Source organism: Rattus rattus, chromosome 3, assembly GCF_011064425.1.
Source record: "Rattus rattus isolate New Zealand chromosome 3, Rrattus_CSIRO_v1, whole genome shotgun sequence".
Taxonomy (NCBI): domain Eukaryota; kingdom Metazoa; phylum Chordata; class Mammalia; order Rodentia; family Muridae; genus Rattus; species Rattus rattus.
This window is the reverse complement of record NC_046156.1, coordinates 52,357,652-52,370,259: the sequence shown is the minus strand read 5'-3', so window position 1 is coordinate 52,370,259 and position 12,608 is coordinate 52,357,652. Positions and strand designations below refer to the sequence as shown.

General features: G+C 39.7%; 1 protein-coding gene across 2 annotated transcripts in view; it reads right to left on the bottom strand.

Annotated features, from left to right (window-relative positions):
• The window catches only part of Rap1a (RAP1A, member of RAS oncogene family), a 76,288-nt gene that overhangs the window by 33,309 nt on the left and 30,371 nt on the right, over positions 1-12,608 (bottom strand). The window lies entirely within an intron of this gene.

Here is a 12,608-nt window from a genome sequence, read left to right as displayed (position 1 = left end):
TCCTGCCTCCAGGTTCCCACCCTGAGCTCCTGCCATGGTTTCCCTCAATGCTAGACCGTGACCTGAAAGTGAAAAACAAAACGAACCCTTTCCTCCATACTGCTTTTGGTCACTGTTTTATCACACAGCAAGAGAAGAAACTATGACAGTTACCACCCTTCTCAAGGAATCAAATGGCTTCTTTTGAAGCTCTTAATAACTGAGCCCTTTGTACCCTATCTTGCTCTGCACTCTTACTTGTTGCCAGGCACCCTGGGTCTCTCTTCAGTTCCAATAATCTGACATGCTTGCCTTTACCAAGGGATTTTACAAAAGCACAACTATTTGTTCTCCCTGAAATGCCTTTGATCTTCCCTCTCAGTTAACACTAACTGTTATCCTTAGATCCCAGCATACCTCTTCTATAAGATACACATTCTAGGGCTGAGGGCAAAGAGCTTGCTGTGCATTTCCATCCCCAGGATCCACATACTGTATCCATCTATAATCCCAGTACTTCTATAGTAGGACAGAGGACAGAAAGAGGAGAATCCTGAAGACAGTGAGCCATCTGACCTGGTGTAGCCTGCTCAGAGACAACGATGAGATCTTGCTTCAAGCAGGGAACAAAGTGAGAGCTAATACCTCCACCTGTGTCACACAGTGAGACCCTGTCTCAGAGAGGAAAGCAAAACTTTTAATCTCATTCTTAAATAAAGCAATCCTATGGCATTGTTTTTAATAACTAATTCTAGATTTGAATGCAAAGACGTGCTGCATGGCTGAATGTTGTACCATATCATATCCAGACCTAAAACAATAGCTTTTTTTAATCAAGTAATATAAATTTTAATTTAGTGAGAAATTCATCATTCTGGATTTTTTTTTTATCCCTGAAAGACAACTAAGAAAACATTTTTATGAAACAACTTTAAACAAGCATGTTTTTCCTACTATGAATTTTCATGCTATGAAGCAAGTGAGTTGGCAAGACTGGTCTTGCCAGTGTTGGTTTGTCTGCTTGTCTGAAATGACTTGCAACCTATCCTTGTCTGGCTTCAAACTCCAGGTCCTTCTTCAGCCTCCAGATGATGGGGCTACCAGTGTGCATCACTAAACCTGGAGACAAGCTGGCAACCTCAAATAACACCGAGATGGATTTAATAACTTGAAAAATAGAAAAAGAAGAAAAAAAGAAGGGCTGGGGACACAGCTTCATGCCAAAGTTTAGATTTGAACTCCAGCAGGAGAATGGAAAGAAACTATATTATTTCTCTTATGCTTTGTTTTCGTATGTTAAAAAGTATCACCTATTAATGCAGTTGTTCACATTACAGTAGGTGATCAAGGTTTCATATTGCATAATTAAATCACTAGACTGCGCTGTCTTCTAAAAACAAAATACTTTCAAAATGAAAATCTCAAATGTACTTTTTACATTAAATCAAATTACTATTCTGAAGTAAAACTTACTTCTCGTATTTAAATGATTTAACGTTCATCCTGAAGGGATGATCTTTGTTAAAGTTTCTATGACTTTAACTTTTCCTTCTAAATATCTAGTACTAGCAATGCCTCTAACAGAAGGGAGAACAGTACCATATCCAAAAATATCCTGTACTCTGCCTTTGGGGACAACATGTGCTCTTGGATCCATGAGCTATCAAAGCCTAGTAAATGCCTGTATCCTGTTTAGCAACACAGGAAATCATCACAAAGTGTACGGCTGAGTGATGGACATGGAGATGGGGTACTGTCAAATATGACATTATTAACCAGGCTGAAAAAGCCTTGTGTGCTTAGTGTGTGAGAGCACATGCATATGTAAACAACAGGTTAGTGCTGGGTGTCACTGCTACCACATGTTCTGAGACAGGCTCTCTCTGAACTTGGGGCTTACTGGTGAGGCAGGACCAGCTGGCTAATGAACTCTTGGGATCCTATTTAGGATTCCTCAATTGGACTAAAGGTGTCCTGGGTACTGGGGATCCAATTCAGGCCCTCATGGCTACAGGGTAGGCACTTTACTGAGTCACCTCTCCAGTCCTTAGTCTAAAAAATTTAAGATTAATACTTTCTAGGTTGACAAAACATTTTTTTTTTTTTTACATTTTAGAAGACACACTTGACCAGGTTAACTAAATTCTGTAAAGCACAGCTAAATGTGTCCAATTCTGGAATCCACTAGCAGATATACTTCTATAAATGGGAGTTTATTTGCTCTAATTTTGTCCCTTGGCAGTACTGCGAAATAATCTACATATGTATAATCTTAAATAAGGAAGCTTGAGTTTAGAGTCATTTGGGGGAAAACAGAAAGATCGCTATTGCAAAGTTTCTGAGAGATTTGTGTATTTACTGTTTTTTGGTGCAGGTACAGCTTGATCCTAAACTGAGTTCTGGTGTCCTGAGTGCTAGAGATGCAGGCATGAACTACTACAACCAGACATATATTTTTAATAGACCTCAGTTCTTCTATTCAGCTAAAATGTTGTGCCCTTGAAAAGTGAAACCATGTGCCCAGCAGACTAAATTTTATAAAGCATTCTGTCATTTACAAAGCTTTTAAGTAATCAAAAATTTTAAAACATATTATTGTCCCCATTATAAAGGGGAACCACAAAAGGGTTTTACTTGGGTTATATGATTTAAGCATAAAGTAACTAGAAGCCATAACCCAACCTGCCTCTAGTGTTTAAATGACATTAGCTTTCCGATATATTTGGTTTTGTTACATAACATCAACAAATAATGCCAGCCTACATTTCCTGAATGCTTAGTAGATGGCTCATAGTAAGAGGGCGGAAGGCATAGCTTAGTAGCAATAGATCTGCTTGGTGTAGGCAAGGCCACTGGCTCAACCCCCAGTATCATCTGGGAAGGAGGAAGTCATACTAAGCTTAGGAGGCAGGAACTAATTAACATATAAAATGTTAAAGAGTCCATATCTAGAAAGAAAAGGCATGATTCAAACTCAAGCAATTTGATTTCGGAGTTCACTGGCTAACATGCCAACTTATCTCTACCCATATATGCACACACATAAATTTGTATTTATGCATAGGTTCACCTTTGGAGGGAGATGGGGGAGAGAAAAGAATATATATCACTGTGTTTTATATGTATTATTTGAAGGCCAGGAGAGGAAGAAAGTAGGAGTAGAGTATAGCAGATGTAGAATTCCAAGGGGGATAAAAAGCAGATTCAAGAGACCTGGAGTAAGCTAGTAAGCTTTTACTATGACAAGTCACGTGAGGGGAGGAACAAGCACATGGTATTTGTGCGTCTGTATGAGTATACGGCATGTGTGCGCTGACACACAGAAGCCAGAAGGTAGTGCTAAAGCCTCTGGAGCCAGAGCTACAGGTACTTATAAGCTACCTGATGCGGGTGCTGGGAACGAACTCTAGTTCTCTGCAGAGATAGCAAGCATGATTGGCAACCAGGCCAACCCCCTGCCCCAGAAGGATGGCTTTTAACAGCAGGCTATCAGGGGCAGGTGGTCGTTACAACATCCTAAGAGCCCAGAACATTTTATCACCAGGGCACAGCTTTACAGCAGGAACCCGAGAAAGAGCCGTATAAGCACCATGTAGAATGCAATCAGGAAATAAACTGGAGGAGGGAGACCACAGGAAATTAAGGAAACTATTTTTCAAGCTGCCCGCTAATAATATATTTGTTTTTAACAGCTTCAAGGTTAATATCTACTCCCTAAAATGTAAAGAAAGATACCATCCTAGCACCCCAAACAATACTTGGGAATGGTAGATGTTCAATAAAACTTTACTGCATGAAATAATGAAGGCTGAATTCAAAGCTAGATTTTATCAAACATTAATGCCTATGACCTTCCTGCTGAGTTCCTAGCTCAATAACCTAGGAAGCGTTCAGAATTGAATGAAACCGAGGCTGGAAAATGAGATAACGGTTAATCTTTACCAGTTCAGCAACACTGGTGTGAACAACAAAAAGGTAATATACACATACCATTCGGCAACACTATGGATGCAGGAACCCTAATACCAGGCAGCTCTAGGATGCACACTGACTCTTTACATTGAAAGGTACTGAGTTGGTCTGAATTGAAGTGGCCCTGGCCTGAGCTGATGTTGGGAAGTGGAAGGCACTTTGCTGCCACAGCATAGAGGGTGGCAAAGGAAGTGGCAACAAAACCAGGGGACATGGCTAGTTGGCTTTTTTGAAGCTGGAAAAGCAAAACAAACAAACAAAAAACAGATTGCTTGCAGGCTGATTTGGCTGGCACTCGGCTGACTGACATAATCCCCTGTCTCTGCATGTGTAAGTGGATCTAAAACATCTTCAGGATATGGAAAAGTTTATTTTGCCAACTGGAGCTAATAAAACCCAGGGCAGATTGCAAGGGCTACATTGGAGAAAATTAATGGTCTTCATTTTGGGTGGAAAGAAACCCCAAAACAGGCCTGGTTATACAACATGTTAAGACAACTAGGCAAGTGGCACTTTAGGGAATATTCTAGGTTCTCTGATTATCCTCAACTATTTGGTGGTGGTGTTGAGAAAACATGTGGTACAGAAGTTGACCTCAACCTGGTAACAATTAGAAACAGAACAGACTTGTATAAAAGTACAGATAGGCTTCTAGGGGTAGCACAAGGTCGTGGGTAAGAACAACACTTACCAGCCTCAGTGTACTGTGTAACAATAAGGAACACAAGAAATGTTCTCCACACCAACAGTCACTCTGAAGATCACAAATGGAGCACTTCAGTAGTCATCCAGACTAATTAATAAGTCAGCTGGAAGCTGCTTTCTCCCTTGTACCTACAAGTACTTGGAATAACTCAAGATTCTGGTTTGCTGTGCTGAAGATCATGGTGGTTGGGCAGGACTGGTCTCCTGGCCCCCACTGAATCGCAGCCACCGAGTACGTGTTCTCTTCTCCTTTGGAAATGACCTCACACCTGTTCTCTCTCCTACACACTCAACTGGAGAACAGCCACTCTTCCAGAACTCAGGTCATACTTCCTGTCAGCACTTTATTACGTATGGTTTATTTAACAATCTGAAACTGTAATGTTGCCTTGGACTCCAAAATAAAGGGTGAAAACAAAACCAAAGTCTAGCTCTAATGTAAATGAAAGTTAAATAAGAATAATTAGAGATGCTTGATTTTACGCTACATGCTCAGAAACATATAAGGACACAGAGCTTTCTAGGATGTATATTAAAGATCTACATTACATCAGACATTCTATATTCTCAAAGTAGAATCAAAAGATTGTATACAATTAGAAAGCTCAGTCTGATGATTAGAAGATAAAAATTGCTAATTAAAGATGTTTATAAACATTTCATTGAAGGTTTACTGCTCCAACATTCTTCTTACATGGTCATTAACAACCTGCCAAAAACTGACACCTAAATCTGGAACCAACTGTCATCTGATTGCAGCAAACTCCACCTTTCCCTGAGGCAGTTGTATTTAGAATGGCCATTGTAGGCTCATATGTTTGAATAAAGTGTCCCCAGGTGGTAGACCCAGTTTGGGAAGGATTAGGTGTGCCCCTGTTGGAGGCAAGTATGTTACAGGGTCAAAATTTGAGGCTTCAAAAACCTCTCATTATCCATAGTGCACTCTTTATGCTTGAGATGTGAGCTCTCAGTGCTGCTCTAGCCAATATGCCTGGTGCTTGCTACCACACAGTTCTGTCATGGTGGACTTTAGCCCTCTGAAACTATAAGCCCAATTAAATACTTTCTCTTTTAAGTTGCTTTGGTCACAGTACTTTATCATAGCAAAAAAAAAAAAAAAAAGAAAGAAAGAAAAAAAGTAATGAATACACCCCCTCCAGTCTATTCCCCATAAAGTAGCTGAGATGATTTTCATAAGATAACAAATCAGCCACTTTAGCAACTATCTCCTTATAACCCTCCAAGCAAGTAATATGATTTATTAGTGAGCACCGTTACCTTTAAATGTAAGGATGGAAATGCTAATAAGGCCAAAAAGGGAGTATTATAATTTGACTCTAAATCCTACCCTGATTTACCTTACAATGTGCCCCCTCTGTTCTCAACAGTCCAGCAGCATAATTGGCTTTCTTTCATTTTCTTCAGTGTACCATATTCTCCTCTGCCAGAGACTCCTCTACAGGTAAAGTGCTTTAGTGAGGACATGGGGGTATGCATGCTCAGGGCCTGGGTTTGAATCCCCAGTAATATAAACACTCTGGAGAATAATGAAGCAGCAAAATGGGAAAAGGAGTTCGTGGAGTACGTGGTTTAAGTTTTCAAAAGCAGTATTTGATTGTGTAAGGGCTAGGGGAAATTAAAGAACAGAGCTGTGCAAAAGAGCAGGGTAGCAAGGCCTCCAGAAGACTGGCAACTTTCATAAAAAAAGAAAGAAAGAAAGAGAGAGAGAGAGAGAGAGAGAGAGGGGGGGGAGGAGAGGAGGGAGGGAGGGAGGGAGGAGGGAGGAGGAAGGAGGAGGAAGGAAGGAAGGAAAAGAAAAAAAAAAAGAGGGCCCTAAAACTGAAGAGCAATGGGGATTAATTACCAGGAGACTCTAAACAGAGCTAAATCCAGCCTTTCAGGCCATGGCAAGGACTTGGCTGTTTGAGACAGGAAGCCACTGGATGACTGAGCAAAGAGGATGACAAGCTCCTCTAGCTGTGACACAGATAAAAGGCAAGGCAGGAAGAAGGATGAAGGTAACCGCAAGCACCCAAGACAACATGGACCAAAGCAGCTGCAGTGGAGGTGGCGAGAATTAGTTTCCAAATATAGTTGAAAATGAAGCCAGGCATAGGATCTGGGAAGAGGGGGAGACTACTAAAAAAATAAACAGACAGGATAAACACTAAACCACAAATTCAGAAAATGCAGAGGATACCAAGTAGGGTGAACATAAAAACATCTACTTGGGCAGATACTCAAACTGCAAGCAAATGAAACAAAGAGGAAAAAATGGCCAAGTAAGCCAGAGGGAGGAGGAGCTAGGGTAAGAATTACATCAGGATTCTCTTCCAACCACAAAAAAAGAATATAAAATGAAATGTTTAAATCATTCGGAAAAATCTGCCAAGCCACAATTCTGCATCTAGGTCAATTATCCTTCAAATTGAGAGAGAAAAGACTTCTACAAACAAAAATTGAAGGGATTTGTCATCAACAGGTCTACCTTCTAAGAACTGTGAATTCTTTAGAAATGACAATGGTTTAAATCATAAACTTCACTTTTACTTTTGTTGATCTAACAAATAGCATTTTCTGGAAATGAATACACAACATACCAAAATGTATAGAACAAGGAGACCAGGAACAAATCTCTCACATTTGCTTATAATAATAGTACTGTACTGACAGATAACAGCACCTGTCAGTAACTGACAGATCTAGTAGGCAAAGCCAGTAAGGACAGAGTTGACTCACACTTAAAGACTATTCCACCAACAATAGAATATACATTAGTTTTCAGGGGATATAGAACATTTGCCAACATAGTAAATACTCTATATATAAATACAAGTCTCAATAAATGTAAGGGAATTTAAACCATACAAAATGCCTTTTGTTCTCCACCAAACTGCTGTGTTCTGCTGTGGTGAGCCTGTTCCTCTTCCCCATCCCTTTTCATCCCTTTTCAATTCATTTCGAGGTTTTCTGGCCTCGTCTTTGTAACTGATCCCAGTGTGAGACAGCTAACATCCTATTTCTAATAGATGGTGCTCTATGTAAGAAAGAAAAACTGTCACAATCCAGTCCCAGTTCCTTTTACAGCCTGACTATGTCAATGCTAAAAAGTTTAACTTCTGAAGCTTGACTTAATAGTTCATAAACTGTATTAGAATAGACTGGGGGAAGGAGTATCTATTTAAATATTTAGGCAGCATTTCTACAATGATCAATACTTAAACTTGTTTTCTTTTCCATAATATAAAAGAGTAGTCTTCTCTCATCACATAAGCAGCACTAGTAAAATTGTTTTTTAAGGCACTGAAACAATAGTTAGTGGCCTACATCCTGTATCAATTCTATACTTTCAAATAAGTGAACTGTAAAAATTTTAGTTTACTGACTGTAATAACAAGTCTTTATGTTTGTTATTTTATATAACTTTATTTATTATTTTCTCAGTACTAAGCGGTATGATCTTTATTCTTTTAAGAAACTGTGTACCTAATATGTATATAATAAAAAGGTAACAGCATGGAGCAAAATATATTCTGATAGAATCAAATTTAGAATCAGTAGCAAAGATATCATGAGAATCTCCAATTATTTGGAAACTATATTTCTAATATCATAAGTTTTAAAAAATAAATCAAAAGAGAAGTTAGGATTTTTTTTTTGTTGTTGTTGTATGAATATATGAGGCAAGGTCTTTTTATGTAGTTCTGGCTAGAACAGAACTCACTATGTAAACTAGAAGTCATCCTTCTGCCTCAGTACCTTCCAAGTGCTGAGACTGGAGGCAGGCACCACCACATCTGTCACAGAACTTTATGCTCTCAACAGTGTACAAATAAATATACAAATACACCTTACAGAATAGGGACCTCAGAAATAAATCTTCACAAACACAGCCAAATTGTGTTTTACAGGAGACAGTCAGGAAAGAACACACTTTGAAGAAAAGAAAAGTTCTAGGAAACTGGATGTCCACATAAAAAAGAATGATCCTATTCTGTATATTAAAGCTGACCAAATGGGGATCACAATCCAAACAAAACAGCTTAACTAAAGTTCCATGGAAGAAAACACGAACAGAAACAATATGACATGGGTTAGCAATAACTCTGGAGGCATGACACTTGAACACAACCACTAAAAGGAAAAAAATTGGACATCAAAATTCAAAACTTTTATGTATTAAACACACACCAACAGGGTCTCTGGGATGGCTCAGAGGGTAAAGTTTCTCTTGCCGCCAAGACAGAGTTCAGTCCTTAGACCCCCTTCCCATTGTTGTTTCCTGTTCCATATCGCTCGAATCCTGCTATTCTCTTGCCAGACACTCCAGCCATGGTCTCTCTCTACTTTCCTGGTTTCTGTGATTATTCCATGTTTTACATTTGGATTTGGAGCTAAGAACTACAGGTGAGAGAAAACATGTAGTATTTCTTTCCAGGTCTGGGTTACTTTACTCAATGTAATTTCCCTAGGTCCATCCACTTACCTGCAAATGTCATGATTCCACTTTTCTTTACAGCGAATAGTAAGTATTCTATTGTGTGGACATACCGAATGTTCATTATAAGCTCATCTACTGAGGGACATTCACACTGCTTCCACTTCTAGACATTCTGAGCAGGGCAGGAATGAGCACTGCTGAGCACGAGGCTGTGGAGCCCGAGGTCCAGGTCTTGAGCACAGGCCAAAGACCTGGGCCACAGGGTAGATTTATTTCTAGCTTTTTAAGGATTCTCCATGCTGATTTCCAGAGTGGCTGTACCAATTTGCATACCCATCAACTGTGAATGAGGATTTCTTTTTCTCCACAACCTCACCAGCATTTGCTGTCAGTTGTTTTGTTGACCTAAGTAGTCACTCTGAGTGGGGTAAGATGAAATCTCAAATCTGTTTTGATTTGCATTTCCCTAACTGCTAAGGATAATGAAGCATTTATTTTTGTGGAACTTCTTCTTCTTTTTTTTTTTTTAACCATACCACGAGGTGTGTTTTATTTTCATCAATCATACAAATAATTTTCTATAATATCCCAGGGCAAACCGGTGAAATTTGGCAGTCCGATTAGTGGGGGGGTCCCCTTCAGAGACCCACGGGCCGGTGGCATCGGCGCGGAGTGCCCGGGTTCACAGTGCAGCTTGTGGCTCGCGTCCATCTTGCAGGTGGCTCTTCCTCCACATCACGAGGGGGTCTTGGAGATGAAGGGGTGGGGTGGGGAAATCTTCCTAGGCTTTTAGGAGATTTCACTCCTCTTTTCCTGTTCAATGGTCTCTTTGGTTGGCAGGGTGTTCTTCTCCCTGCCTCGGTTTCTTCAGCTTGGCCTTATGAAGCTGGCGATTTCCCCCATGTCCGCTTGTCTGCCATTTTCTTACAACTCGTGGATTCTCGTTCCGAGCTCGCGCTCCAGGTACTCCTACTCGCGTTGCTGCAGCAAGAGACCTTTTGTGGAACTTCTTAACTATCTTTATTTCTTCTACTGAGGAATTCTGTTTAGATTCCTAGCCACTTTTTAATTGGGTGATTTATTTCCTTAGATTCTTTGTTTTTTGAGTTTTTTGCATATTCTTGATATGACACTGCATACTTTGGACACAGGACTTGAATTATTTGAGCTGGATTGAACCTGAAAGCCTCCTTCCTACAGTCTAGCTTCCAGACCTGAAAATACTATGCAAGCTGTCAAGGAAGAAAAGCAATTAATAATAGTCCTGCTAAGCTGAGGTACCTATGACAACTGAGATGGCAAGATATCCACTAAAGGTGAAATAAAAGGGACTCACATCTTGGTAGTAACCAACTGCTAAGTGGACTTAAGGTCAATTCAACAGGAGAAAAACCATGTCTTGTACCAGTAACCTAGCCAACTTCCTAGAGCTAGTCAAGTCATCTGTTCTTCCAAAGGACCCAGGTTCAATTCCTAGCACCCACATGGCACCTCACAACTGTTTGTAACACAAGTTCCTGGGGATCTGCCATCCTTACACAGACATACATACAGGCAAAACACCAACCCTCTAAAACTGTAAACAAGCCCCCAGTTAAACATTTTCTTTTCTAACAGTTGTCTTGGTCATGATGTCTGTTCACAGCAGTAGAATAGCAACTAAGAGAGCTTCCTAATTGGTTATCCAAATACAACGTAGTCGGCCCTGAAACCATATACACACAAACACCAAAAACAGACTCTGCAGGTTGTATTTATATATTTGTACTTATATAATACATATATTTGTTCCTGCATAAAAGAAAAAGAGGCTATCAATTTGGGAGTCAGGGCATGGAAAGGTAAGACTTGGGATAGGCTGGAGGGAGGAACAGGAAGAAAGTAATATAACTATATTTTAAGAAGTGTGTAAAAATATATATGCAGCTCACTACAGGAATTATATGACATAGTGCATGGCAGTTTTGAAAACTGTCATTTCTGTTTTTCAAACTGGACAGTTCAGCAGGCAGTGGAATATACCTATAATACTAATAAGATCCTGTCCCAAAATAACAGAAAAGAGATGGGGGAAGTCAGAAAGCAACTAACTTGAGTTACTTATCTAAGAGTGTTCTAAGATAGCTGAGGAGATTGCTGAATCAGTAAAACTCTTGCCTTAAAAGTACGAGGACCTGAGTTTGGATCCCTAGAACCATGTAAGTCAAAAGTACGACATGATGGAGAACACCTTAACTCTTGTGACAGCAAGTCGGGAGGTGGAGAGAGCTGAGCCTAGTCTAGTATACTTGGAGAAGCTGCAGGCCAGTGAGACCCTATGTCAAAAAAAGAAAAGGAAAGGAAAGGAGAGGAGAGGAGAGGAGAGGAGAGGAGAGGAGAGGAGAGGAGAGGAGAGGAGAGAAAAGGAAAGAAAAGAAAAGAAAAGAAAAGAAAAGAAAAGAAAAGAAAAGAAAAGAAGGAAGATGCCTAAGGATGTCTCTGTCCTTCACATCTGTGTGCACATACACAGACACAAAACACATGTGCGCGGTGTGCGCGCGCACGCACACACACATACATGTACATACATATATATAGCATCTTTTGTGATTCATAATTTTACTTAGAATCAATTAATTGTTAAACATCATAAAATTTGAAAACCTGCTGAAATCAAGTATTTCTGAATCTTAAAGCCATAAGGTAAAAATTATAGTCAAATAATGTGACAGAACTTACTGTCTCTCTTACTTGATATACAGTCAAAACCAACAAAAAGGGGATTCTGGCACACTTTAGGGCAGTGACGTCACTCAATACAATACTGCCATGTACACGGCATTGTCACTTACACACTTGTTAACCCATGGACAGAAGATGATCTTGTGCGGTGTCACTCAGTGACAATGATGAGCCGTGTGCTCACCCACCAGACCAGGGGCTCTCCTGGGCACTGTTGACAATGGAGGAAGAGGTGCAGCCAGCACGGAGAAGCTTTGTACTGGATGCTCGGTTTTGCAGTGAACCTCAGATTAAATCTTTGTAGGAGTAACTATGCGCAGAAGCTGTGCTACAACAGAGTGAAAACTAAGAAACGGCAGTTAGCTTCCTACTCTAGCGAAGCTCCCTGTCAGCGATGCTATCTGGTTTGCCTTTCACAGAACTCAAGACGAAGTGAGACGCACTGTCATACACAATGCAGGAAGAATTGTAAACCAAGACCAAATTTTTATAATTAAAGTAAATATAAAATAAGTATAAAGTACAAACTTTTATAATTAAATTATAAATAAAGTAAGTATTAAACCATTTTAATAATTAAAATAAGTATAAATAAAGCAAGTATAATTCAAGTAAGTACAAAATTAGTATAAACAAGAGTCCTCTGGGTCTTCATAGTCATAACAATTATTTTTCCTGAGTCCTAATGACATCAAAGAACATTACAGCAATTAAAAAAAAAAACCTTCTAGTAGAGGAATAAAAATCAGCAAACTGGTTTCATAATGGCATAAGGATTAATCAAGTGCAT